Source organism: Pteropus vampyrus, unplaced genomic scaffold, assembly GCF_000151845.1.
Source record: "Pteropus vampyrus isolate Shadow unplaced genomic scaffold, Pvam_2.0 Scaffold140, whole genome shotgun sequence".
NCBI classification, from domain to species: Eukaryota; Metazoa; Chordata; class Mammalia; order Chiroptera; family Pteropodidae; genus Pteropus; species Pteropus vampyrus.
The window spans coordinates 4,666,780-4,674,132 of NW_011888921.1; positions in this window are offsets into that span (position 1 = coordinate 4,666,780).

Below are 7,353 nucleotides of genomic sequence, written 5' to 3' on the forward strand. Positions count from 1 at the left end.
GGGGGGGTGGAAGGTGGGGTTCATTGCTAGGCACACGAACTGATAAATTGTTTGGGACTTTTATTTATTTCCCACGTTTCAAGCATGGAGCAGCAGCCCAAGTTACCTGGGTGATGGGAAAATCACGTGGAAGCTGCCTTAACCATTTCAGGATTAGAAAGGTGATGTAGCCAGAAAGGGGAAGAGGGTTAATTCTCAGGATATAGGTGAGTCTGATGTTACAAGAGGTGCCATTCCTCAGAGCTGGGAAGAGGGCAACTTGCTTGGCATCCCTTGGAGGCCCGCTCCTGGTTCCCTCAACCCAACCTGTAGCTCCTCCTCCCTTGGCAACCCCTTCCCCACCTGAGGTCCTTTAACCTAGATATCTGAAGGTGCTCACTCCTCAGACCCAGACCTCTGTACATGCTTGTCCTTCAAGGCCCAACTCTTGTCCATGCCAAATCCCTTCTGTGGTTCCTAAGCCCAGGACAGAGCTTGAGGCCATGAAGAGAGGGAAAGACTTAGGGAAATTAATTTCTATCACTTATCAGGCATATATAATCGCACACTCTACACCTTGGGTAAACCATCACTTACTCTCTTGGAGCCTCATCTATAAAATAGGGATGAAACTATCCATCTGCCTTGTCTTTCTTACAGGATTTTGAAGATCAGCTAGAAAAATGTTAGTTAAAACATTTGAAAATGGGAAATGAAAATGAGAAAGGGATAGTTTATTATGTCATGTATGATTCTCACTTGTGCAGGCCTGGCTTGTAATTTGACCTTTGGGCCCTCTTTGCCTGATTCCGCCTTTAAGTAGCTAGTGTTCTCACCACTTTCAAAATTTCCTCTCCAACTTGAATCCAATTTCTGCCATTTACCTCTTAGAATAATGTTTATGGGCCACATGGGGAAAATACAAAAGAAAATTGAGAAAAAGAAATGTGTGCATCACAAAATTTTACATCTCGAAATGGAGGCTTTGTTTTCTATTGGAATTTTTTTAAAAAATGGACACAAACCAAGTAAGCTGGAGAAATATGCAAGAGATCCATCTCCGAGTGCTTTAAGTTACACTGGCCTCCTGTACCCTAACGTATGGCTGATGTGCTAATGTATGGCTGGTCTGCCCTCCTGAATTCCATCTGGGTTCCTGGAGGGTGGCCACCATCGGCACCTTATAGAGGATCTATTTACAGAACTATAGACTGTTTGGGCCTTAAAAATGATTCTAGTCTCTCATTTCGTAGATAAGAAACATGAGCTAGTGCTAGACACATGGGAAACACTCAGTTATTGAATTTGTAAATGTATAGGATACTAGAGCAGAGAGGTCATAAAGATGATCCAATTCAGCCACTGTATTTTTAGTAATTATAACAACAGGCACTTATATAGCATTTCTTATGTGCCGAGTATTCTTCTAAGCCCTTCTAATTCTCATAACAACTTCATGATACCATTATTATCACCCTCATCTTAGAGACGGGAAAAATGCAGCATAGAGAGGTCAGAGAGGAAGTGGGAGATCCAGAGTCTGAAGGCCTGTAGTCTCGCTTCGGAGTCTGTGTTTGTAACCACTGTGCTACACTAACTATGGAAAACCAAGCCCCTGATATGAGAAATAACTTGCCCAGGTCATACAGCTGGTTGGTGACAGAAGTAGAACCAGAACTCATAGCCACTGACCCCAGTTCATTGCTCTTTCCAATCTGCTTCACTATGTTTATGTCTATATATATCACAGACATGAATTGCACCAGGCCTTCCCGATATCTCCTCAGAAGCACAGACATTCTTTTGTTGATGGGTGGGCTTCGTCCCCATTTCTCGGTGGGGAATATGTACATTGAAGGATAGGGACAGCAGGCCCTTGATCTCTAACTTCATGACCCAAAAAGTGTGAGAACTGCTACTGCTGACCAACTGCAAAGAGCCAGGGACCCCTCATTAGGCCAGCAAGTTAGAATTTGGGCCTTTCACCAACCCCCTCTGTGACAGAGGATTGCATGTGCCAGATGATTTCAGCCAAATCATCCATCTCTGAAATGCGCCAAGGCTGTTTTAAAAAGCTTGCAGGTGAATAGGTTGGTAGGAAACATGGAGTCTCTAAGACAGTGGCTCTCGGACTTACTCTGAGCCTCTGAAAGAAAGGGTTTTCTCAGCAGAACATGATGAAATATTAATATATTAATATGCCATATCAAATAGAGTCTAGAATCACAGGCACCAAAGTTTTAGGGAAAAAAATATTGTAAAAGGCTTAAAATTGAGAAAATTCTATCTATTATTATTTTCTTTGAACTGGGACAAGATGGTTATTACTCAGTTTTTACAGCAGAACACTGTGATCCAGCTTGTGGAACACCAGCCTTGCTAAGCCAAGTTTGAGAACCACTACTATAAGTAAGATATTCAGAAAGGACCTCCTTATCCCAGAGTGGAAAAGAAACGGCAAGTCCAGGATCAATTGGAAGGTTTAACCCTGACCAAACAGAAGAAAAAAAGACAGAGAAGCGGGCAGCTGGCATGAGCTGTTTCTATTTCTTCAATTCCAGCTCGGTCTCAATGACCTTGGTTTTTCTAATACAGGCCACAGTCACAGAGTGATGTATTCTCAACCTCTCATTTCAGGAAGGGGAAATTCCTACAAAGGGGAAATGTAAGTTCCATATAGCTGTTGTGTATCTAAACAACACTCTATAAATATCCAGTGTTGAAAACGCCCTATAACGTAACAAATGAATGGGCATCAGTCCCCTGAGCCTTCCCAGGATGGTTTGGGAAACAGTTAAGTGAGCCTCTGCCTACTCCCTTTTACAAAGCAAAGATTGCTTTTACAGTGCAAATCACCATTCCCTAACTTTTCTGTCTTAAAGATCAGTTTCTGTATATTGCATTTTCTGAAAATAAGAAAGATGTGTAAAGACAATCCACATTCATTCATTCTGGCAAATATACCCTGTCCACGTCACCATCTCTAACATGACAGTTGCCCCAGACTCTTGGCTTCCTCTAGGTCCCAAGGGTGGGGGAGGCCTTGGCCACTGCCAGTCCCACAACCACTACCACCCACAGGAATGGAATGATTGACTATAAACTCCAGAGGGATCCAAACTTCCATTTCCCATTCCTTAGCTCCCCATCATTCATTCATTCCCATTCTTTCCACAATATTTATTGAGTGCCTACTATTGCTAGGTACAGTTCTAGGATACGGTTCTAGATACGGTTCTGAGTAATTGAACTCAGCAGACGAAGTCTCATGAAGCTTGCCTTCTAGTGGGAGGGGACATGAAACAAATGAATAGATGAAAAGATAGTTGATGATAAGTGCAATGATGACAATTGAAATAGTGGATGGATAGGAAGTACCTGGGGGAGAAACCTAGGTTGTGTTTTCCAGAAGCCTCTCTGAGAAAGTAACATTTACATAGAGACCTGAATGACAGGGAATCAGCCATGCAAAGAATCTGAGTAAAGAGCATTCCAGGCAGAAGGGACAGCTCATGCAAAAGTCCTAAGGCAACAGCAAGCTCACTGTGTTCAAGAAACAGAAAGAAAGTCCATGAAACTGAAGCCCAGTGTGTCAGAGAAAGAAAGTACAAGAGGAGGTCAGAGGGGAAGGCATGCTGTAGCTAGTGCACAGCTCATAGGCTGGGGTAAGGAGTTCAGATTTCATTCAAAGTGTAATGAGAAGCCTCTGGAAGATGTTAAGCTCAGAAGTGGCATGATCTGATCTATGGTTTTAAAAGATCATGTTGGCCTCCTGGTGAAGAATAAAACGGGAGATCAAGAGATCCAAGAGAAACTACTTAGGAAGCTATTATGGGGGTCCAGGTAGAAAGAGCAGTGGCTTAGACAAGGATATAATAATGGACTGTTGAGGAGTGGAAGGACTCAGGAAATGTTTTGGAGCACCCTAATGACCTGCCTTGGTTCTCTCTGCATGGTTTATCCCTATCAAGTAGTTATGGAAAACTGACAAATATATATCAAGCGCATACTATATGCCAGGCACTGTGCTAGGCACTGGAAGTTACAGTCCAAAGGAGACAGACCCCACCTTCTCCTGCCATACTGCCATACAAAGTTCTAGGCTGGGGAAGCTATTTACTGCCCATCCCAACCCTGCCCCATTTTCAGAGCCAGAGGCACACCCCTCACTCCACACTGGCACTCTACTCCAGTGCCAACCTGGAGTTGATGGGGTCGGGGGAGTATTTACAGTTGGAGAATTGATGCCATAAAAAAAGAAGAGTCCAAAGTCCTCCCAAGATCTCAGAGCAAAGACCGGGGAAGCCCAAAGTTTCTACAATGAAGAGAGGGTGCAGCCGGGCACACAATATGAGAGAATATAAGAGAAACCCGTTGGTGCCCACACCATTACTAGTCCTTCGATGGGTCATTGGAGCCCAGCCAGCAAGAGCCCCAGTCAAATCAGGCTTGCTCAGCCTTCTCCACTACCTCATTGTGCAGTGCAAGTCCCCAAGCTCCCTTAGTAGATTTCTGAGTCTTGTTTACCCCCTGGTGGCCCATTTCTGAATCTGCAGCCTGTAATAAATGGCTTTTCACTACACACTCACTACTCAATCTACAAACTTCTCCCAATCCACGTGCTCCCAGAAGCAGTATTGGAAATTCCGGAAATCCTGGGAAGGGCTAGTAATGTCATTACATTAAAGTAAAAGGCCACATCGGTTTCTGAGCTAGCCCTCCACCTATTGCTAGATTCATCTTTGGTTTATGAGTTAAACTATTTTGAGCACCTACTATGAGCTGATCCCAGGCACCATGTGCAAAGCTGACCCCAGCTCAGATGATCAGGCACTCCCACCAAAGGCTTTTTGAGTCTAGAGCTGGTAATATAAAGAAGCTAGAGCAGAGGAGTTCATCCAGTGACTGTGGCAGGAGCCCTGAACCACTCTTCCATGGTTCCTGCTGTCTAATTTTCTTTTTTTCCTGCCTGTTTTTTAAGCCTAGTCCTCTGGCCTTTTCATCAATTCTGTAAGAAAGTTATTCTCTATCCTTTCAATAAATGTCTTTTCTGCTCATATTAGTTGGTGACTGTTTTTGTTTTTGCAACCAAGAAAATGACCGGTACGTTGGACAGTTGCTCAAGCCTCTGAGCCTTAGTTTCCTCCACAGTGAAAAGGGATGATAACAATGCTTCCATATGCCAGGGTGTTTTAGTAAATGAGTGTATTAATTATCTATTCCTGCATAACAAATTACTATACGTTTAGCAGCTTAAAACAACATACATTTATTATCACATAGTTTCTGTTGCTCAGGAGTCTGGGCATGGTTTAGCTTGGTGCTCTGCCTCAGGATCTCACAAAACTGCCATCAAGGTGTCAGTCAGGGCTGCAGTCTCATGTGAGGCTCGAATCAGGAAGAATAAACGCCAAGCTCAGGTAGTTATTGATAGGACTCGGTTCCTGCAGGTTGTTGGACTGAAGACCTTAGCTCCAACACAGCAGCTTGTTTCATCAAAGCTATCAAGAGAGAGTCTACTTGCAAGATGGAAGTCACAATCTCTAGTAGCCTAATCACAGAAACATCATCCCATCACTTATGCTATGTTCTATGGACTAGAAGCAAGTCACTTGGCCAGTCCACTAGGCAAAGGGAAAGGGTTACCCAATGGCATGAATTTGGGGCTCTCTTGGAGTCAGCCTGCTACAATGACGGGAGTGTTAGTCATCGTTCAAGGCCTTGTTTGAAATCCCATTTCCTTTTTGAGGGCTTTTCAAGTCCCTCCTTAGCCCAAACCCATCAAAATTAGCCCCTCTTGCAAATGGGAAAACTTGAAGATGTACTGGGTGCCAGATGGGATTATTTTTAATTGTATTAGTAGGGATAATGTTATTTTGATGCTATATAAAGTTCTTTTCAAGAGATACTACTGAAGTGTTTAGTAGAATATCATGATGCTCAGTTTTCCTGAAAATATTTTAGAGTAGTAAAGAGACACTACTCCCTTTGTTTCTCAGTCTCCCAGACTAAGTGGTTGCCATGGAAACAGTTGCTTTTGTTCTTGCCAAAAATGGTTCAGGAGGCCAGTTTTATATATGTGTTAGAGGTGAGAGGGACTAACAGGAATAATATTTAACAAATATCATACTTTCTCATCTCATAAGCTTCAGAAGGCTCCCATTTTAGGGTTGTATTCACAGATACATACAAATTCACTAAAATTCTCTCATCAACCCTGAACAAAAGAATACGGGGCAGGGATGGTTGTCATTGACTTATAGATACCGTCATCAATAAAAAAAGTGGTGTCCCTTTCTGTATTGTGCTTGATCCTTCAGATCAAGAAGAGAAAAGATCCTGGAGAAAGCCCAGGGTGGAGAACCAACTCCCAGAAATCATTTATCGCCCCAGTCATTGCCAGCCTCATACACAGACACGGGGGGGCAGACACTCACGGCAAGGATCCTCTTTTGACTTGGTTTTTGACCCAGGTAGATCTCAGCCCGTAGTTCAGGACTTGGGCTTAGGAGAAGGGGAAGGGAAGGGAGGAAAATACTTCAGTCGCTGCTGGGCTTGGCTCAGGCCAGATCCAAGGCTCATCCACTGCAGCAGGAGCAGGAAGCACCTAGTTGCTTCACGCAGTCTTGGCCCCAGGAAAAATGATGAACAACCACAGCTTTTCTTTGAGCCTCTTCTTTTTGTCCTCCTCACTCTTCCTTCCGGCTCTCCTCATTTCTCTCCTCTTTAAGGTAACATCCTCCCTGATTAAGAAAAATGCCACGAATGCCACCTTAACCAAGTGATCAATTTTAACATCACTAAAAATGGGACAAACTGATGATCATATGCTCCCAGGCGATGCGCTGAGAAGGATAAAATGTCACCTAGGTAATTCTTACGAAAAAACGTTTAAATTTAATCGAATCACAAGGAAACAAATTGAGGTGCATTTCTAAAAACAATTGACCTGCAGTCTTCAAAAATATCAATATTATGAAAGAAAAAAAACCCAGCTAGGAAACTGATAGAGTTTTAAAGAAATTAGAGGGACATAACTAATTTAATGCATGATGCTTGATTGGATCCCATTTTTTTTTAAGTCATAAAGACATTGTTGGGACAATTGGGGAAATTTGAAAGACTGTGTGTTGGACAATAAATATTGAATTCCCCGAGTGAGATAATGTTTTGTGATTATATAGAAATGCATCTGTTCTTGGTAAATACATGATTAAGTATTTAGGAATAAAGCCGATGTCTGCAACTAACTCTCAAATGGTTCAGTAAAAACATACATCTAAAGCAAATGTGGAGAAATGTTAACGACCAGTGAATCTAGGTAAAAGGTATATGCAAGAATATGAATTATTCTCGCAACTTTAACCCTACAGA